The following is a 23,239-nucleotide window of genomic DNA, read 5'->3' as shown; positions in this document are numbered from 1 at the left end:
TCTTTATGGCAGCTGAAGAGGAAAGTAATTAACAATTCATGTTGGGAGGGCCCCTGGCACTTCCTTCTAGCAAGCACAGTAGTTGTGTTTTTTTATAATACAATCTTGCATATTTGCTAAATCATATGTGTTCATGTTACCCTGACTTTTGTTAGATGAACAAATTACATCCATATGTAGAATGAAACAATTAGAAAACAACTAAAATGTTATATATGAAATGCTGATTTGGTACTATCTGACAGAATGCCCTCATGAGCAATAGTTTAAGGATAAAAGCAAATCTGAAAAAGGAATTACATCAAGAAGTTAAATTAGTTAGGGATTCTTCCATTCATCACCATGAATCCAATCAGGAATTACTGACACTGGAGGAATAATTATATGCTTAGTGGAGAATCTTCTGTGTTTTTTATTGTTGCATCTTTATTATTGTTCCTGTTCTCCCTGGTTTGGAAAAACAGTCACTAAAACAAAGTCTAGACCTGGAAATTTAGCCTTCCATTGATCCATAGTCTAGAAAAAAGAGAGGAGGTAAAAAGCAGTAAACAGACAAATAAAGGCTGAAATGTTGTAAGTGTTAAATCCAACATATACTAACATATTTTCTTAACCTTCTTAATTTGGTTAACTGATTCTAAAATCTTTTTGATTTGCTGTGTAAAACCTGTTTCTAGCAGAAAAATTATTCCAAAGAATGGTGCTCAACAGTTTTCAGAATGGTTGTTATATCAAGGCTCAGAAGATGCTCTGAGAATAACAATACTGTACAACCTCTGGGCATTGTGTTTCCCAAGCTCGTATTTAATTACTGATATTTTCAGATAAATGAACACTCAAAATTTTTTCTTCTCTTGTTTTTATAGATCTAATGTATCTGAATAAATCCAACTAAACGTTCCACTAACTCAGCTTCTAGGTATCATCTAGATAAAAAGAGTGTAAATCAAATCAGTGGCATGCCAGGAGAAGACCAAATTCAAAAAAGGCTGTACATTTATTTTTTATAATCTCTTTTTTTCTTATTGATAATCTATCAACTAACAGGCAAGAAGGCACTTAGTGACTGGACACAGCAGAAACAGCACGGTACCACAAGGGGTGCATCACTCCCTGTCTGGTAGGTGTGAGCTCAGTACCCCCGTATGAAAGACAATGCAGACTCAAACACAGGCTCTTCCTTTCCTGCCAAAGGGGACTGGAAGTGATCTGAAGTGCAAAAAGAGACCGAAACCACTGACTTCAGTGGAATGTGAGGCATGCTTTCTCCTTTGTTTTCCAGCATGTCTGACTATTAAAAGAAAACATTGTCTCTAGCTTTGAATCTTTCCAACTATAACATTGGCCAAAGCTAAAAGGTGCTGAGCACTTTCTGAGAAGGTGCAGAGCTCCATTAAATCCTGTTAAGGCAGTGTAATAATAAAGGGACAGCCTTCTGACACTGAAACACGTTTGCAGCTTTCAAACTGTAATGTTTCTGTGTAATAAAACTGCTCTGCTGGTACTAAATCTAATCAGTACCACGTGCCCCATCTCTCATGTAAGCATGTTTTGGAGAATACTTTCTACAATAGCTCATCTGTGGATTCAACCACAAATGAAATGTCTTGCTTATGTTGCACTCCCTTTCCTGCCTGCCTGCACAGAATAAAATGAACTGTTTCTTCAGTTATCAGGCAGCCTGTTTCTCTCTCTTCTTCAGTCTGAACATATTCAGCATCCCTCCAGGGTTACTCTATTTCTAAATTCCCTATATGCACATATGCATACACATGCAAATATAAATAGATCATGATAGTTTCCTGTTGCCATGCAAATTGGAAACAAATATGGAATACTTCTGACTTAAAAAGCCTTTATGGAGCATTCTTTCACTGAAAAGCTATTGGTTCTAATATATATATAGCTGAAGTCAACAGAGCCATATGAATTGCTAAGTAATTTCAGTAACAAAAGTAGTATCTTTCCAGCCAGACCTTAAATCTTGTAAAAATATGAAAATTAAATTTTTTTAAATTAAAAACTATCTAGCTGTATTCTTACTTATACACTCCCACTGTCAACTAAGTTGCCTAGTCATTCACCAACATCTCTGAGAAAGCTTTTTATCCACATTTAGAGCTTATTACCATTCCCTAGGAAAAATATTTTGGAAAAAAGGAATTTTATCCTCCACCTGTGTTAAAAGGCTTGCAGGTTCTCCTTTTCTTTATTGTCTCACTTTTTATTTCATGGATTCCTGGGAAAAATGGGCTTTTCTGACCCCTTCGTATTGGCCTTTCCATATAATTTACTGTACTGAAATTATCTGTGTTCCTTACACTATATGTAGCAAGGTTCCCCAATTCGTGGTTACCTGAGAGAACAAAAGACTGAATGGTTCCTTGTGAATCTGTTGTGGTATTACCACTAAAGTACCTCATATTGCAAAAATGAGTCAGATTTTGATATGAACCACTATTTCATTTTCTTAATTGAACTTTGAACAGGCTTCTGGTGTGCTTCTCCAGTATACTTTGAAAAAAGTCACATACTAGTTTGGTTTTAATTCTTAGAGAGCTCACTAGTCGTTTGTTGTTTACACAATGTCACTCCTGAATGGTAGAGCCGGACCCTCGGACTTGACACAGGAAATCATTAAAATTCCTGGTATTCTTGAAGCAAACTTATGCACAGTTCTTTCCTCTTTCCACTTCAGCAAGGGCACAAAGCTGTAAAAAGCCAGCTACAACACTTAACAAACTTCTGCCATGAGACAGACTATTCTATGTGATTGATCAAAAGTGCATTTTTTTAAGTCAATCATATAGCATACGTGAATTAATGAAAAACAAATGGAACACATTTGTCATTTCCTCAACAATATTTTGCTGTCCTTAAAAGCTTTTTGAGGAACTAAAAATATTTCATTAGCATTAATCCTTTAATCCTCATAAACCCACTTGTGAGTTACTGTCCCATTTTAAAGTTGAGGAAATAAAGGCAAAGAGATCAAATGGCTTCTTTAGAGTCACAACAGAAACAGTAATGTTTTTATTTCAGCAATATGCAGAGGCTGAGATTTATGCCTTGCAGGTTGCACAAGTGAACACAGTTTCCAACCCCACAGGATTGAAATTCTAAATGAAGACAAATAAGAGGTTATGGTAGAACTGGAAGCACAGAGGGGCAAAGTGACTTTCCTATAGTCACACAGACAGAAATCCAGATCTGTGATGCCACACTGAGATAAACACCATATAAATGTCAAACCTGCTTGCTAGATAAAGTCCAGACATATAATTCCATGCCAGAGGAACCAAACTACCCTTTTCATCCCCCCATCAACCTTTTTCTCATTCTTCTTCCTTTTTTATATGGTCTTAATCTCATATGTTATTACAAACATTTTCTGGTACCTAGATATAGTCTTGGATGGGAAACAAAGCTTTAGCTTTCTCAGAGAAAAGACCCTCATTCTCCTGTATAACAGATATATAACCAGCCAGAAGAACATGACCTTCCCTTTAGCTCTTGAAGCTGCAAATACTTTATAACTTATGTCCCATCAATGTTTTGGCAGAGCTATTCCAGTAATGATTGTTGGGAAGCAATAAACTGGAAAACACCCATTATAAAACTTCTTACGTGCAAGTCCACAAGAAGATACATTAAATGTTTGCATTCTTCCTATTCCTTTTATTTCAGTTAGCAACATATAAAGACTGCATAGGATCCTCTCAAATAAAACCAACAAGTCAAGCAGGCTTTATGAATGACTGAGATAGCTAATGGTAAGATGAAGTCCAATGGGAAATTATCAGGATTATTAATATTATTATTATACTTTTTTCTACAGTTTAATTCACTTCAGGATTTATGAAAGATTAAATTGCCTATATAGTAAGTTTTGGGGTGTGTTATTGGGCATACTTGATTACCAAGAGTCAAAGTCCTAGTGAAAATCACATTGCACAAAGCATGAACTATTGTGGAGCAACCCTCTGGTACAATGAGAACTACAGTGGCTTGGTCACATTCATGGGAGACCAAGAGCTACCTGCCATATTCCTTCTTCTCATTCCCCAATCAGACAAAAAGTGCAGTGAAGCAGGCAGCAGGTCAGTCCTTGGTTTTATTCATAACTAGAACATTAGTGAGGCTGTGTGAGCTCAAGTAAAATGTGAAATAAATGCAATTTTTTCAAAATTGCAATCTTTGAAAGAGAGCAAAAGACTGTTCTCTTCCATAGGTTACCTGGGCTGCTCCTAAGAATGTCTCAGAAAGAAGTCTGTTAGCTGTAAAAGACTATACCTTGTCAGGTTTGACCTAGGGTTTATATTGACTATTTGATATCTTAATATTTGAATGTCTCTTTATAAAGATTAAAAATAAATTTTTCCTTATTGTGATATTAAAAATAAAGCAGTTTCCCTCCTCCTTCACCTAGGTTAATAAATGCTAATTTTTTCTATGAAAGAAGTGTTTTTATACAAGGATTCAGTCTTGTTAAATTGGGTCTAAAGCAATTAACCTATTTCTTACTGTCAGATTTAATTGTAATTTGACCTAATTGAAGACTAAAACCTGAGATACACCTGTCCGAATTACCTTTTTGTACTGAGCTTGAAAAAACATCACAGCTGGAATAGGCTGTGCACAGAGGAATTAAACAAACTCAAACTGGAGCTGCTATGCTTTTGGATAAGGGTTTTGGAGGCTAAGTATTTCCAGGAGATAAAGAGATGTTCTGTTGCTTTCAGTATGCATAGAATGGGTCTCTTCTACCGTCTTCCTGGGTAACTGTCAATGAAATTACTTCAGATATACATCAGTATTAGTTACAAATGAAACAAGTAATCTAATTTTAAGGAATGATCCAGCACCTAAAGAAACCACATTGAGAAGCTGTATTTTAATAGCTTCTAATCCACTGATTTCTAAGTGCTCCAGGAAACTGCACTAACATATAGGTCTTGCTCTCTCTACCATTTGTTTATCACTCTCTATTATGAAAACATGGAAACATATTTGGAACGCAACTAGATGCTCCTGTGAACTGAACTAGTGTGACTGGGAATTCCATGTTACATATTTCATCCTTTTTTTTTTCAGTCGAGGGTAAATCATACCATCAGAAATTCAGTGTGTATTTTGTGCTGTGTTTTGGTTTAAAAAAAGTATTTTGAAAAATCTCTTTTTAAAAACATAGCTTGTTGAGCATTTAAGCTGAATAATCAGGACATATATGTATGTATGTATGTGACAAAATATTATACCTCTGAACGATTCAAAGATCTTTTCTATACTACATCTATTATGTATTTGAACTTGTTTGGAGACTGCCCAGATGTGTCCCCTTTCTATTTTAGAGTCCTGCCCTAAATTACAGACAACCAGAAGGCAGTCTGAGTATTTGCAAAAAAAAAAAAAAAAAAAAAAAAAGTTATAAATACTTTGTAACAACTTGTTATAGCAGAAAAAAAAATCACTTGACTGGCTCAAGGTCTGTGGCATTTGTCATTCTGGTAGAGCTTGTTTTGACTACACTGGAGACTGCATGGGATGATTGAGTATTTTGGTTTCTACCTCTTTTGTCTGAAAAATGACCAGCAACCAGGACTATCACATTTTAACAGATGGAAAACAACTGTTCAGCTGATTCTGTAAGAACTTACGGTTTTCTTTTTGTTTTGGTGGATGCTCAACAATATACTTCTACCTCTGTTCTATATAAAGTGTCCCTCATGTTGTAACAGGTAGGAGCAGGATAGAAGAGAGACATTTTGAGATCTGACTGAGCTCATGTATTAGTGACCTACAGCCTAACTGTACAAAGAACTGTACAAAGAGAGCCTGTGACCCCATAAATTCTGCAAGTTATAAAAGGCCATGGCTATGTCAACTGATTTATTTCTCTGTTACTGGAAAACTGACTTTGCTACAGTAACATGCTGTACTTTAAAGGTCACAGTGAACAGGGCTCTGATAAATCAGGCTTGACAAGCACATAGTGCGTCCATGATAACAAAACAAGAAGCTTTAAAATAAGTAAACAATAAAGTAGGTAGAACAGCCAGAATTCTAATTTAGTCAGATTAGAACAGAAACACCATAAATAGGAAAGCAGCACATCTTCTGCTCTCTGAGGGATTTTTCAGGTGCCCATCACAGTACTAATTCCAAGAAGGAAGGAATCTCATACAGTTCTCTATCCCATATATTTACTACTAGATACATGTAGACAATCTGCCCATTTCTTCAGAGAAAAACATTTAAATTCCTAAAAAGAAATTATGCTTCAAACTTCCTGCCCATAATGGTAACTGTAGTTGTCACCTATTATAAGACTGAAAATAGAATGCTGAGATCAAATACATTCAAATAAAATTTAAAATACCAGATCTTCTGGAATAACAAAGCAATGTTTGATAGATGACCAAGTTTGCTAGTGAGAGTTTGGTAAGAATATGCTCTGGCTTTCACAGAGAGCCAATAAACAAGTGTTTTACTCTCATGAATCTAGTGTTGTTGATTATTGCTTTCTGTGTATTTTAAGCATGTGTAGACTCACACTTGATTTATATAATCCAGCTTTATCTGCATACTCAATTTGCCTGTTTGTCTCAGCAGTCAGAAAGGAACATACTGCATCCACAAGGGCTTGCTCAAACTTTCAAGTTTCTTCTCTAAGTTCAAATATAAGAATTTAATTGAAAAAATACAACTGAAAGTCCTGCCTTTGTGGAGCATTCTGTTTTATTTTAGGTTAATTTAATTCTTATACCACTATTGTAAAATAAGTCTAAATACTGGATACCCTTAATTATAATTAATTTAGCAGGAAGATACAGATATTCAGCATTAACCAGGATCTTTGCATCTAAAGAATAACATCTGTTTATTAAACAACCCATGCCATAATCCTAACTACCCATATGATTGAAACACTATGATGTTTTGGTTGTGACTAAATGTGTATTCTGTTCTTTATCTCAAGCTTTAGTCTAAAATTAACTTACTGTACCTCAAATTATTGCAGACTATAGACCTAAAGAAACAATGTCAATCTCTGTTTCCCCAACTTCTTCAAGCTACTGTAACAATCCCAATAGTGCTAAACCCAACTAATTAAATTGGGGTTATGTTTGTTTTCTATTATCACAGCAATCACAGTGTGATAGATTACTTTGCTATAAAAAACATGAGGCACTGGATATGCCTATTTTGTAAAATAAGGTACACTACAGAGACTCATGAGCTAACGCTATCTTGAACTAGCATTTTTATATAGCATGACATTGTCAGTAGAGATAACCAGTTTACAAAAAATCAGGTAACCACGTTTATTATTTGCTTTGAATACAAATAACTAGATTTTAAAATAAGACCAGGATGCCAAAATACTCCATGTGTAATGGTGACTAAAAATTAGATTCTATGACATGAACGGAGCAAAAAAAATATTTCAGGATGGCTGATGCAGTTTTTTTTTCATAAAGAAGAGCCTAGATAAAAGGTATATGACCAAGTAGACAGGCCAGAAAAATGTCAAATGTACAGTGAAAAATTTTCACTGTAGAGAAGCTTGTCAAAAACTGTAAATAGTTCTGCTTTGATACCACAAATAAAGCACTTTATACATGGAATGCTTGGTTAATTGTATGTGACTTTTTCATTGATGTGATATGAAAACTCCCAAGGCAACGTCTAAGTTTTATCTAAGACTTCCTTTTCCTCATTTAAGGCTGAATGATTTCCTTCTATGGTTTTATCAATGGGCCAGAAAAGCTGATAAGATTGCTTCCTTCCTCTGTTGGATATGTTTGGACTTCTGCCATCCTGTCTTTAACAGTAATACATTTGCTTTCCTGTCCTGTGTAGAAGCAACAAGTGTGAGGCTACTAGCTTAATTCATAAAATGTAGCTGGAAGACTTAACGTAAGCAATAGAAAACCAAACTAAGAAACAAGTTTGCATTTGAGCTACTCAAATTCTCAGCCATTGCACCTCCAATAATCTGCTGCTATAAGGACAACTGCAAGAGCACCATGGAGCAAATCTCTTCTCAGAAGACTGACTGTGAACTGCTGTGAACTCCCTTCATGAAGAAGTTGGTAAGGGTCCTAAACTCTCCTCCTGCCTCTCCCTTATTATTCTGCTCTTCCCTCCTCTTCCCCATTACACACTTTTGATACAGAGCTCTATTCTTATCAGTTCTTTGCACACCAGAATGAAGTAGGTGTGAGGGAGATGAAAGCATGACCTCATTTAATCCTGTACTGTACCTCTTCTATGAAGGAGAATTTCTAGGGCTGCAGCCAAAAGTGGTTCTGCACTTTTGTGGCATAATGGGAAAGCTCTTTACCTTCCCACTTCATCCCCAGAGCAGGAAGAATAATTTTGGACTTAAGAGAATCTTCAATATTTATCATGTATGTTCTTGCATCCCATATTGGATTTCAGCCCAACATGTGAGTGAGCGCAGCAGCTACAGGGAGCTTGATACAGCTCTTGTATATAAATGTTAAGAGGCGTGAATCATTAAAGTTATCAATTTCCTGAACACAAGCACAAAGGCAGCAGCTGTTTTTACAAGATAAACAATAACACATCCTCCTGGACCTAAAAGAAAGAATCAGTCCTGAACTGCTATATAGTGCTTTAAATAAAAAACACCCCCATCAATTAATATAAAGTTCCCACAGCTTTTTTATGTCAGTTTGAGCCATATTTAATTTGTGAGACAGTCTTCTAATATAATTAGCCTCAGCCTGATGTAGCATTCTCATTTCTTTGCCAAAAACACCTTCTGCAGCCCTTAATGCAATCTGAATTTCATGTTTCCTCTTCAGAAATGGATGTATTTCACTGAGGAGTGATCTCTCTTCCCATGGCCATGACACAGTCCATTATTGCATCACAGTTCATCAGCCTGGAAGGCAATAGTGATATATTGGGGCTTTTTCACTGCCTTTCGCCTTTGGGTCTCTCAGCGTCAGTTGCAGTAGCATCAGTGAAGCCATTAGTTGTTGCTGGCTAACCACCCTGAGACCTGTGCCCAACTTGGCAACTAGTTTGTGCAGCTTATTATGCACCTTCCTCAGGATGAAATAACCGCAAGGTCCCTGTCCAGCCCCTCCTACATTCCTGTTGGTACATGCCCCCCTTTCTCCTCTAAATTATCTTAAATTTTTTTACTCCAGTCTCCAGCCTCCTTGTTCTTACCATTTTCCAGTCCTCGGCTCTTCTTTTCCTCTCCCCAAATACTTCACTTTCTTTTGTGTCCACCTCCACCCATGCTCTGAATTCTTTCTTAGTGACATTTGGATCAAAGCATGGTGGATGCAGAGCATTTCAGATGCTTTCCTTATGAGGCCGTACTAGAACTACCATTATATCCTTTGTGGTTACTCACCATCCCTGCTCTAACAAATATTGAGATATTGCAGAGCTCTGGGCATATCTATGATTGTCTTAGAAAACCTGTGACATGTTTCCTGCCCAGAAAACTATTATGGGAAGGGTGGAATAGCTGCCTATGCCTATGTCATATTACACAAGAATTTATTTTCATGCAATGGCTTTTTCTTAGGGGCAGTATCTGCATGATAATACAAGTACAATATAAAAAATTAACCAGGTTAATTAACATATACACACACATATGTATGTACTTACACACATGTACGTAAGTACTTATATAGAATTGGATTCATTATTGGTTTTTTTAATTTCTTAAATTCTATGAAAGCCTAAGCAAACAAGTTCTATGCTCCCAAGCTTCAAAAAACTAGTGCCATCCATTCAACTGCTGAGAGCGGCAGTTGCAAGAATATGGAACAAATTAAATTCCTAAATTATGATATGGTTAAGTTGAATAAGGCTTGGAAAAACTGCACTTCTAGTGAAAACCAACCTCCTGAGGAAATTTAAGAGGTGAAGTCATAATGTGGGCTACTTACTGCCAGAAGAAAACAATATCATCTCATGCTGAAGCGCTGATTGATCTGGCAGTAATCTGAATATTGGGGGTACTAAAAGTATTATTCTTGAAAAGATTTTAGTTTTCAGATTCATTAAAAGCTGAATTTTAACTCTAAAATCTGGATCTTGTATCTTTACCAGAGCAAAAAGCAATGCAAACAGGGTAAGAGTAGCAACACGTCAAGAAATCTTGCAAAGTAAGTGGGTTTAATTTTCTGTGACATAAAAATATGTGGTCTAGTGGTCTGGGTACAGTAGCAAAAGCCAGGAATTTCATATTTCCAATCCTGCCTGGATCAATCAATAGCCTTAAGAAAGCTCTGTTGACCTATCTGCTTTAGTTTTTCAGAGCAGAGAAAGTTCAGCAAGAAGCAATGGTAATAACCTAATGAAATTTTTAGTCTAAATGAAGAGAACTATGACTTTCAAATGGGACAGAAAGATTTCCCCAATTTGGTCCATTAAGGAATAATTCCAAAAGAGTACAGAATAAAATATTTGCTTCTCTTGTGGATAGCAGCAAAAGTTGGACCTTTGTGGAAAAGGCCTAAAAAATGTAGCAAAGACTAAAAAAACACAGGTTCTACAGAAATAGAAAAAGATTCTATGGGAATGTTACTTGTCTAAAAAAACCTGTATAATTTTCTAGAGAATCAGAGCCTTTCTTTGGAAATTTTAGAAGTTTATAGAACTATAGATTTCTGTCTATGTTTACTATTATGATAATTATTATGATCTGATATTTACAGGTAGCTTGTAATTTTCTAATAGAACTGGAAAGACATCCTTTAGGAATCAAACTTCCATGCCTGAAGCTGTATGCTTCTTGTTTAGACTTTACAGTAAAATTTTACCTAGGAAGTTCTTTGCCCTTGTTTTTATACTTGGCAACTTAAACGTAACATTCAGTAAATATATGTTATAGAAGGTGAATGAACATCACTGTATGTTTGAAACTGACTCTTGATCTTACAGCATTAGGAGGCATTTTTTTGGTTGTTTTGTTCCTCTGTGTTACAAAGGTGTCACTTCACAGGATGTTATTTTGGCATCGATTCTAAAAGTAAGCACAATCTCAACAGTCAGCACTTCTGAGCAAGACGATGGAGCATTCTCTGCTCCCTCCAACTCCACATAGTACTTGCTTATCCATCAGTGAACACCTGTGTTTTTTGAAAGACACTGCTGTCAGGCATCAGAGACAGTCTTCATACGAGTCACAGCTGTGCAAATTCAGTGGCAGAAGGGTAATGCAGATTGCAGATGGATAAATGCAAATTCATATACTTTCAAAAATACAGATTTAGAAAGTTAACTTTATACCACTCCTTAATGTATATATTCTGCCATATTCATTTAATCAAACATTAAATCAAAACTGTTAAGATTGCCTCTGCTTTATGAAGTTAGGATTTTAACATTGCACTGTACTTGTATGGGAATGGGATCAGGCCCCTCATAAAAATTGTGTAACTGAAGAAACTTAGTTCAAAAGCAAGTTCACTAGATTCTCTGAACCTGGAGTTTTCTTTCCTCAAAATACATCCTCATTCCTCCTGTTATTTTTTAATACAACTTACGATATGACTTATCTCAAATAGCATCTAAAATTGTAAATGGATTCCTAGATGCCCTTGTATCATTTGCCTCTCTTTGCTAGAAACTTCTGGATAATTTAAAATCTTTTAGGACCATTCTCCTCATTTCTGGAAGTCCTGCTCAGAACTGAAAGCTACAGAAGACCAACACAGCTCCAAATCAACTGGACATGTGCCCTTTGCAGCCACATGTTGGCTAGGAATGTATGGCATTCCCAGACTCATAAACATAAAAGTTGGAAAATGGAACAACCATACACATCAGAAATTGCTTATTTAATGATTTGTCTGTATGCAGCTTGAAAATCACAGAGGCTGTGATTTTCCTTGCCTTAAATAATTGAAAATTATGCAAGAAAAGTTACAGATTTCCAGTACAATAATTCTTAGTCTGTTGTTTGAATAATTCTTTAAGCATTTGCCATTCCAAATGTGTATTTTGAGTGGTGGTCCCAGAAACTCAGGTCAGCAGACAGGTTTTTTGTTCATTTGTTGTCAAATCACAGACAGGTAGTTTCAGTATGTAAGTATGGAAAATTGATTTTGTAAGTGCTGGGATTTTTTTTTAAAGTATTCTTCCAATTCCACTGAGTCCTTTGCATCCACTCACCCACATCCTCCTCAGGTATTTCTGTCCTTCCAGAGTACCCTCTCAAATTTAAAAAAGTAATTCAAAGTAACACAATCCCTCTCCTTCTTTAAATACATCTCTCCTCTTTTCTGTTACAATGCAAACATTTTCAAACAATGATGGATAGAGAGAAGTTAGGCTAAGACATTTACCTGGTTTTATGCCTTACTGACCTGCTCTTATCCTCTATGTACCCTGACTGTGAACAGCAGTTTTTTAAGTTTCTTTGAATATTTTACACTAGTTTTCATTTCCAAGTGTTAGTGAGACAGTATTACTTTAATGTTATTTGAATTGTGACAGTATCTAGAAACTTCAACTATATATACAGTGATATCTCCTGTACAAAGTAATAAACAATAGTCCCAGATAATTTAAGAAAGGAGCAATTGTTTGCTCTGCTAAGGCATGATGGTCCCCTTCCTTGTATTTCCAGTAGACTTTATTGATCAGTTCCTAAATGTTTCCAGATATTTTGTTTCCAGTGCTTATTCTGGGACACTTTTTCACAATCTAATAGGTTTCTCTGTCACAACCTGCTATTCAGCCTACATTTTCTGTTCCCTTTTTAAAGAAGCACAATGTTTCTGTTTGCATTGCCCAACACATCTCTTAGAACGGAATCCCTGTTAAGGGCCACAATGGGTTTTTGACGGTTGGGTTCTTTCTCATTTGGGGGTAACTTCACAGGAAGTAATATGCTTCTCATAATTCTCTCATGGTACATTTTCAAGTGTAAACTAAATACACAACTATAACAAGCCATCGGGATGCTCAGCAACAGAAGAGTATCAGCTTTTAGTCACATAGAGATTAAAACTTCTTTATCCTAGGCTTAATCTGTAATATTTTCTTCATATATTACTCAGTTTGCCACTGGACTGCTTTTGCTGTCATCATTCTCGCATCTTTTTTTGTTGACCACCCTAATGAGCAATTTCTATGATATTATGACAGTCAAAAATGTCCAACCTGTATTATCTTTTTTCACTTCAGTTAACATTAAGTGTATTCATTTATGGTTTATAATATGGCAGAAGATAGAGGCAACCTGGACTTTTGCCTGTGTTCAGACTAGATCAAAGCCTTTAAACATCAACATCTAGCTGTTAAATCAGATTCTTCTTTAATACAGCTTTAAAAAAGAGATGTGCTTTTAAACTTGAGTTCCATTTTTGGTAATTTGACATGGTAATTGGCAACTGTGAAACTGAGTGTCCAAAGAGAAATTAAGAGTATTGTATTTAATGCCTCAGTTTTCAGATTACCATTTTTTAAAATTAGGCAGAATAGGGAAAACCAAAACATTCCTTTATTTTTAGGGTGGACATACATAGTTTTTAACTCTGTTTTTGCTAATCCTTGAAGAGCCTTTACAGATGCACTCTGACTTTAGATTTAAAGGACTAAATTAATCTCTGGACCAAATCTGCTGACAAATATTCTACAGGAAACAAACATTCAACTCCCCAAACATTAAAAGATGTGCCAGGTGTGAATAATTCAAAATATTTAGTAAGACTATAATCCCAGAGATCTCACTTTTAAAAACTTACTGGATTCTACTTGATAAATCTAAACCACAGCAGATGGAATCATTATTCTATGAGTCTACATGTGTCTACTGGTCACTGCATTCTTCAGGCAGAAGAAATCCTGCTTGTGATTAGAGTGAAAGCACGGCGGCTGCCAAACATCTGTGAGAAATTGAACACTATTCATTTATAATCTGAAACCTGAGTGGACAACTAGTTGTTGGCCTCTTCTGTCTAGACTGATGTTGCTCCCCACCCCCACCTCCACGTAAAAGGGTCAGCCAGGAACCTGCAGGACACAAAGAAATGGCCCAAATGACTAACACTTTTCATTCACGTAAACAGAGTTCACTGGCACACTCTTTTCTTCCACCTCCATCAAAACATCAGTAAGAGGAAAGCATGATTTTAAAGTTGACAGCTATGAAAATAAACTGCCTGGCAGAGGTTCTAAGAAAAGGCATGCCCTGGTTTTAATTTGTATTACGTAGAGGGCCTCTAAAAGTGAAAAAGTATGTGGTATGCTCGAGGCCTCTTGCAGCTAAACGATTGGAATGAGAGTAAATTCATTTATGCCCTCACTATATTTACAGTCCTTTCCACATGAAGGTGCTTTTTTAATCACTCAGAGTTTCATCCTTAACCCTTTCGTTGGGCTTTTACCTCTAATAAAAAAAACTGTCATACAAAGAATACTGTGGAGTGTTAGTTAAGCTTCCCTAATTATGCTTAGGCTGAAAAAAAGATAAATATTATAGTCCTCTATTTAACAGACTGGTAAAGTGATTTATGGCGATATATTTTATAGAAAAAAACAGTGAGGGAGATCATAGAATAATACAATGGTTTGGGTTGGAAGGGACCTAAAAGACTGTCTAGTTCCCCCCCACCCTGCCATGGGCACGGACACCATCCACTAGACCAGGCTGATCAGAGCCCCGTCCAAACTGGTCTTGAACACTGCCAGGGAGGGGGCAGGCACAGCTTCTCTGGGCAACCTGTGCCAGTGTCTCACCACCCTCACAGGGAAGAGTTTCTTCCTTGTATCTAATCTGAATCTACTTTCAGTTTAAAACCATCACCCCTTGTCCTATCCCTACACCCCCCGATCAAGAGTCCCTCCCCACCTTTCCTGTAGCCCCTTTAAGTACTGGAGGGCTGCTACAAGGTCTCCCCAGAGCCTTCTCTTCTCCAGGCTGAACAGCCCCAACTCTCTCAGCCTGTCCTCACAGGGGAGGTGCTCCAGCCCCGATCATCTTTGTGGCCTCCTCTGGACCCACTTGAGAAGGTCCATGTCCTTCTGATGTTGGGGGCCCCAGAGCTGGACACAGAACTGCAGGGGGGGGTTTCATGAGAGCAGAGTAGAGGGGAAGAATCCCCTCCCTCAACCTGCTGGCCACACTGCTCTTGATGTAGCCCAGGACACGGTTGGCTTTCTGGGCTGTGAGTGCACATTGCTGGCTCACAGTCAGTTTTCCATCCACCAATACCCCCAAGTCCTTCTCCACTGGGCTGCTCTCAATCCACTCCTTGCCCAGCCTGGATTTGTGCTTGGGATTGCCCTGACCCATGGGCAGGACCTTGCCCTTGGCCTTGTTGAACTTCATGAGGTTTGCATGGTCCCCCCTCTCCAGCCTGTCCAGGTCCCTCTGGATGGCACATCCCTTCCCTCCAGCGTGTGACCGCACCACACAGCTTGGTGTCATTGGTGAACTTGCTGAGGGTGCCTCGATCCCACTGTCCATGTCACCAAGAAAAGTGTTAAACAGCACCGGTCCCAACACCAACCCCTGAGGAACGGCACTCGTCACTGTTCTCCACTTGGACATCGAGCCATTGACCGCAGCTCTTTGAGTACGACCATCCAGCCAATTCCTTATCCACTGAGTGGTCCATTCGTCAAATCTCTCCAATTTAGAGACAAGGATGTCGTGCGGGACAGTGTCAGAAATGCTTTGCACAAGTCCAGGTAGATGACATCAGTTGCGCTTCCCTTATCCACCCTTATCCATTCATCAGGCAGGATTTGCCTTTAGTGAAGCCACACTGGCTGCCACCAATCATCTCCTTATTTTCCATGGGCCCTAGCATGGTTTCCAGGAGGATCCGCTCCATGACCTTGCCAGGCACAGAGGTGAGACTGACTGGCCTGTAGTTCTCCGGGTCTTCTTTTTTCCTTTTTAAAAATGGGGGTTATGTTTCCCCTTTTCCATTCCACGGGAACTCACCGGACTGCCATGACTTCTCAAATACGATGGATAGCAGCTTAGCCACTTCATCTGCCAGTTCCCTCAGGACCCGTAGATGCATCTCATCAGGTCCCATGGACTTGTGCACCTTCCAGTTCCTTAGATGGTCTCAAAACTGATCACCTTCTACAGTGGGCAGTTCTTCCTTCTCCCAGTCCCTGCCTTTGCCTTCTGCAACTTGGGTGATGTGGTTGGAGCCCTTGCTGGTGAAGACTGAGGCAGAAAAGTCACTGAGACCTCAGCCTTCTCCATGACCCAGGTAATCAGGTGTCCCATTTCTTTTGGAGAGGGCCCACATTTTCCCTAGTCTTCTTTTTATCACCGACGTACCTATAGAAGCTGTTCTTGTTGCCATTGATGTTCCTGGCTAGACTGAATTCTATCAGGGCTTTGACCTTCCTAACCTGATTGCTGGCTGCTTGGTCAGTTTCTCTGTATTCCTCCCAGGCTACCCACTCTTTCTTCCACCCTCTGTAAACTTCCTTTTTGTGTTTGAGCTTGTCCAGCTGCTCCTTGTTCATCCATGCAGGCCTCCTGGCGTTCTTACCTGACTTCCTCTTTGTTGGGCTGCATCACTCCTGAGCTTGGCAGAGGTGATCCTTGAATATTAATCAGCTTTCTTAGGCCCCTCTTCCCTCCAGGTCTTTATCCCATGGTCCTCTGCCAAGCAGATCCCCGAAGAGGCCAAAGTCTGCTCTCCTGAAGTCCAGGGCAGTGAGCTTGCTGTGCATCCTCCTCGCTGCCCTAAGGATCTTGAACTCCATTTCATAGTCACTACAGCCAACGCTGCCCTTGAGCTTCACACTCCCCACCAGCCAGATGTCTAAATTTACATGCCAACATTTTGAATTAAGAGCAACTATAGGTAGTTAGAGGCTGAATTTTGAAGGGTTGATCGTTCAGAAATTCACCTAAGTTTAATTACTGATTTACCACATAAAGAAGTCTAGCTATGAAGTTGTACATATATAAGACTGCCACCTCCACTGTATCAGTGTGGCTGTAATGAATTAAACATCGTTATATTGGCAAAGTGGAAAGATTTGGATTCAGTTAATGATTATCAGCATAAAGCCAGCATAGCACAGTTAATAGGTCAAGATCTCATCAGAGGTCATTTCCAGTGAAACTGGAGTAATGCCATGATAGATCACAGTATCAATGGCAGGAAGCTGGAGAAACTTGATGCTGATGGGGTCTCATACTTTTAATCCATTTTGAAAATTTACCTTTTTTGTGAGTAAGAGCTGTGCTTCTACACTTCAATTTCTGCCTTTTTCATCTGAAAGGTAGGAGGGTATTGGTTTGCAAGATGACCCTATTGTTATTTAAACAAAGCTTTTAGCATTTAATCATTATAATACAGTTTTGTACCAAGTAGATTAGATATAAGAATTTGTATAGTAACATCTGTGATTAACAAGACAAAATGCCTCTTTTTGAGTTCCCATGGCATTATCTTCACAGAGAACTGGAAATTTTTTCTTTTAAAAATCTTAAGTAAATCTGTGAATTCTATTGTACTTTTATCCATTTTAATAGCATAAATGTTCAGATTCACAGGAAGTGCTTTTTGCTTTTAATGACACAGTATCTAAAAGGTTTATGCTAAATCCTTAATCATATTCCTCCTGTTTAGCTTTTGCTCTTGGGTATAAAAACAGAAATGGTCACAGAACTGCAAGCTTGGAGAAAGATCAAAGAGACAGTTAGAAAAAATAAAACAAGTACACATAACTGCAATGAAGATTGCTGATAAGCACATCACAGTGTGTGTAGTAATCACACAAGACAGTTATGACCACTCTTTGAGTTGAAACTTGGTATTTGACTGAACAGAGACACAAAGCTTGTAAATACATTACAGCTTACAGTTTTTATTACCATAGAGTCTAGACCTAATTGAGATTGGAATTCAAATATTCACAGGTACTATTCAGTTAATATTCTAGATAATATTTGACAAATATACCTGCCCAAGAAAACATACAATCTAAAAAGGATAGAAGGAAATCTGGAAGAAAGGTGGTGTTTTTTCCATTTTACAGGTTTGGAAACTAAAACACAAAATGGTTTCAAGCTTAACCCAGAATATAATGATTTCTATGGGCTTTGGCTAGACTCTTGGATTATAAGAACATTGTTTCCAAATGTCACCTCAGTATCTGCCAGACTGTACACAGTAGAGCGCACGGGGTTTTGGCAAGATGGTGCAATAATGCAGGCTGCTCTGTGGAACATGTGACACAGGCAGCAGAGCCATTGCTGATCATCACCACAAAAGTCTGTAAGGACATAGTGGAGGCCTCTCTAAATCTGGGTGTTTCTGGAGGCTTCCCTTAGTTTACCACCAGTGTGTCTCTATGACTCCCCAAGGGCAATCAAAATTTAAGACTAAGATCATGAGGGAAATTGGCTTTAAGGACACTATCACAGGCATTTCTTTATCCACACACGATATAACTCAATGTTATATAAGCATTTGAATTTAGACCTAAGCTTCTCATAATTCAGAAATAACCTGTTCCTCTAGTTTGAGTCCTTAAGAAATTAAACGGTTCACTTCATCCAAACACATGCAAGTTTGGATGCTTCTCTAGGTCTCTGGAGTCTCCAGAAGTAGGGCAAGAAATCTCATAAAAATGTGCGTGACTTCAAGGAAAGTTCCATGTGGGGTGTGGCTGCAGAATCAGACCTGATGAAGTGTTCCTTTTGCTCAGACTTCATTTTCCAGAAACCCCTCGGCTGGCCTGATTCTGTGCACACAATCCTGGGTACCTGTGTCTGAGCTAAACAGACATTCCCTCAACACTCCAAACTGGGGTGTATTATACTTCATGGAACACTGAGAGAAATTTTAATTCCAATGATTTAAGAAGACTACAATTAATGAACTAAATCCATGACACTGCCAAATGAAACTAAATGAAACTAAAGAATTCAAGGTTTTCTGTACATTCCATTCTACAACTTTGTCAGAGTCAGCTCACACTTTTTGCAAACACAATGGATTCATGATTGCTAGATTTAGTTTTGTACTATATTGTTTGATTTTAATCACTATTTGGAAAATAAAAATGAGTTCTGATATATATTATAATTTATATTCTCATTTAGTCCACACTGTATTTCATAATGTATTCTTTAAAATTTTACATTGAAATGGTTCTTTATTAATATTGCATTTTCCATTGTGTTTACACATACAAAATCACAGCATTGTTGTTGTAAGATTTCTGATAAGTGTGGAACAAGGCACTCGCAAAACTGTGTTCACTGCTTTCAATTTTCAGCAGGGCACATTAGGCCAACATTTTAAAGCTACAAAAGAAATATACTCTTACAATCTCAGATGAATACAGTGTCTTTGCTTGAGATTTTAACAACTAATATCTAGCCACAGGTCACTTGAAAAATCAAAGTTCAACCCATTTACAATGTGCCTTACAAAATAGTCCTTTAGTGCTGCAGGTTCTGCAGACTTTATGTGGCCGGTTAAAAACTCCACAATAGGTCAAAAATAATAAAGTGTAATATTTTTAATATTTCAATGTTCTATATGTTTGTTTCCCTATTGCATCCGATGTCCTTGAATTTAAACAACAAATTTTGTAATCCTGCAGCCTTTGACAGCTGCAGTTGCTCTGCTGCTTAGTTCTTTTTAAAAATGTCTATTATCATCTTTCTTCTTTAGTATTTTTTGAAGTTTCCAACACTGCAAATTACCCACCTTTATAAAGTAATGTGCAGATATGAGCAGATATTTAGGACTCAGATCAGGATGCACAATTATTATGGTATTTAAAATTATTATTTTGATACTCTATCCTTGACAATATACCTCATATTAACAAGACATGTTCATCCTCAAAAAGATATCTCCAGTAGAGAATGTACCATATCCATATAAGAACATAATGACATATAGAGACTGTATGCAATTGCAGTATGAAAAACATGCTAACATTGCTTAAAGCTTGCCAGCTTCTTTTCATCATTTTTACTGCCTCATTTAGGAAAATATTAAAAAATTGAACAATGCAAAGATATTTTTTAAACTGAAACTTCCCCTAATATGAACAAACAGTACTATATGATGCATAGCTTACTGAAAAAATTCAGGTGAATTTCCATAAACTTTAAGTCAGACATTCAACCAAAATATGTAAAAATCGTTTCAAACAATTCTGAGGCCATCAGTTCTTCTTTAACATGGCATACCAACCTGCCTCATTCTTTTCAGATTAGGCCCTTCTTCTGTCTGGGCCCTGAAGCTTGTATTATGCATAAAAGTGTATAAATCACATCTATTTGCATATTACACAAATACTCATTCTATTTCCTCTGAAAGTCTACTCCACATGTTCAGTACTTTTATATTGACTTTTAATATAGATTTGTTCAACTGCAGACTTTTTAGTCATCTGCTTATCTTGCCCAATTTATTCTAGTGTATTTACTAATTTATTTTACACATAGACACTCTTATCAACATACACTCAACTCTTTGCCACTGTCCTCTGGCAGCGTAAGCTCCAGCCTCCTGCCAGTGAAGCCTGCCAAGCTCTATACAGCTCACACTCCCCGTGCAGTCATATAGAGAGGGTTTACGCTTTTCCATGCTGCCACCATTTTCTGTGGTTTCCATGCAGCAGGGAAGTACTGGGTGCAAGTACTCACTGCCTGCCCTGTGATAAAAGTCTATGTTCTGCAGATACAGTCTAGTTTTTTTCTACAAAGTATAGTCACAGGTTTGAGGACTGAAGATAAAAGTAAGCCCATGAGAAGTTTTAGATGTTATGAGCTTTGGACAAAGATGAGATGACTCTGATCTGCCTGACAATTTGTTTTATATCATCTTTCTGTAGTAAGCACTTTGTTTTGGTGGGTTGAAGTACCTCCTTTCCTACTAGTACTCGAGTTAAGACCTCCTGATGTAAACCTAGTCTGCTCTCAGTTTGTTCTTGTTAATCAGGAATTCTTGGAACAATACAAACGCATTTGTATTTTTAGCACACAGTATGTCTTTTCCATCTGCAAGACACTTATTTAAGCTACTTCCCTTTCCTACTGGCTAAACTATTTTATTATTCTCCGTTGATTAGATGGATTTGTTATCATATTCTTATTAGAGTATGAAATGATATCAAGACTTCTGCCTTCATAAAACAGGCCAAAGAAACAGGATATCAGAAATAAAATTAAAACTTGAATTAGTATCTTTTACACTTTTTAGCATTTGTTATCACTGGAACAAAACATATGACTCTGAACAACTGAGCGGTTTAAGAAACTATTCCTCATAAATGAAGGCCCTCCATTCCCAATGTACACAGCAGATGCTGAGCACAGTACAGTGCTAGAGCGGGGTGTAATTTTGAACTCTGTCATGGCCACCTCCCTCCAAGAAGAGTACGAGACATCATGTCAGGAGAAAGGAGAAGAAAAAGGGAAGAGCCAGGCAGCAGAGGTGCAGTGTACCCTGGAGGGTAAGCTGGTCATAACAACTCAGCTAATCAACAGTCTAACCTACCTCCTGCTAAGCCGACAGTGCGTTTCAGTTGATAATGCAACTTCTCAGCACCACTGTGTTTCAGTACAAGTTGTACTTGGCAGCCTGCCACGGTGCTGAGTGATCCTTCTCCTGCGGGATTCCAGAGCTTCCACAAACACAACAGGTCACTTTCCACTAATGCGACATAAAAGAAAGAGATTGAAAATGTCAGTGTTGACATTGGCTGCCTGCTGAAATCAGTATGCAGAACCAAGCTCTGCTTACAATGCCCAAGTTAAAGGGAAATCACGTAACTCCCTCTTTCCCCACTCGACTTCACCTCTCCCACATACAGACACGCTACCAACGCTGAACAGCTGGCTGGAGTCTGAAAAGAATGGCTGCAAAGTAATGAGTTTGAATCATTTTTAATGAGCACACATCTAGCTTTAGGATGGTAATGGTTGAATACCAAATGCTATATTGCCCAGCTGCCAGGGATAACCTAACTCTGCCTGCGGTACTGGAAAGAACACAAGTATCTAGCAATGCACACTTCAGGTGTTTCTCTTGGCCTGCTTGTCAGTGATAACACCTTTTGTAACATTTTGTACACTTGAAGGATTTCTTTTTTCTGTAAAATATTCAATAAATGTAAAGTAGTATTTTGGCTGTAAATTAGTACTGCATGGATTGTCTCGTAAATTCTTGTACAGTAGGAAGTGCCTTAATCTTAACCATTTGGCTTAGTAATGCACTTAAGGCTGCTTAAGCAAATGTTGGAGAAATGCTTTTTTTCTTTTAAGATCAGATTAATTTCAATGTTGCTTTCAGACGACACAAGCAAGACCAATACTTGAAGTCTGAATATTAAGTATGAATGAATAGAATGGCATAAAAATAAATTGATGACCTGCAAAAATTATCTAGTTTTTAATGTTAGAAAATGTGATCACAAAGCTTGAAAATGGAAGATGAAAATTGTTAAAATGCTTTGGAAAGTAATCCATCACTGTTACTATTGATATGCCACATACTACACTTCAGAAGAGGGTATGTCAAAATACACAGGGGACTATTGATTTAGCTCTGGCAGGCTTACAGCTGTCTAGATTCCTCTCCCAAAGATGTGCTGTGTTCACACCAAGGAGAGTAAATTCTTTAAAAAAAATCAGGAGAACTAGATCAATTCACACAATTACAGGTATAACCCACAGTATCCAGGAAAGAATAAAAATTTAAATCAGGATGGTTTTGCTACCTAAACAGGCTCTTGAAACAGCAAAAGCCTCAGTAGGCCATTCAGTAAAGAATATCACTAAATGAATGCCAATAATATTTTAATCATGCACCATCTTCTATATCCCACTATTTTTATATTAATGAGTAAATGAACTGTGAAAAGATGTTGGAAAACACAGGAGGGAGAACATGCACTGGTTAGCCAGCCAGCTTTTTGGATTTTTTAAAAATTTCATTTATGTCATGCTTCTGTAGCCTCGTTGTATGGCACCAGCATAAGCTGGTTTGCCACTTACTGCTTATACTGTTTATTTGTACTCACTTGTGTTAGTTCTGGAGTTGGCTGTTTACCAATTTCCCTATCTCCATGGATTATCTCCTCCATTTTCATACATTTTCTGAAGCCCTAAGGCAACTGAATATTAAAATAAAACTAGAGTCTTTCTTGAATCCTTGAAGTAAATTTAAGAATTTAATAAGTCAAAATTTCTCCTATTGTGGAAGTGGTACTCCAAATCAATGTG

At 37.7% G+C, this 23,239-nt stretch overlaps 1 long non-coding RNA gene across 3 annotated transcripts in view; it reads right to left on the bottom strand.

Annotated features, from left to right (window-relative positions):
* The window catches only part of LOC141927910 (uncharacterized), a 68,020-nt gene that overhangs the window by 19,454 nt on the left and 25,327 nt on the right, over positions 1 to 23,239 (bottom strand). For 2 of the 3 annotated variants that reach the window (XR_012624620.1, XR_012624621.1), the window contains exon 3: positions 21,513 to 21,668. This is a non-coding gene — a long non-coding RNA (uncharacterized LOC141927910). Of the gene's footprint in view, positions 1 to 17,208; positions 17,262 to 21,512; positions 21,669 to 23,239 lie in introns of all 3 variants that reach the window. The other variant, XR_012624619.1, reaches the window with a different exon arrangement.

The sequence above is a fragment of the Strix aluco genome, chromosome 10 (assembly GCF_031877795.1).
Source record: "Strix aluco isolate bStrAlu1 chromosome 10, bStrAlu1.hap1, whole genome shotgun sequence".
Lineage (NCBI taxonomy): Eukaryota > Metazoa > Chordata > Aves > Strigiformes > Strigidae > Strix > Strix aluco.
This window is presented reverse-complemented; position numbering and strand designations above follow the sequence as displayed.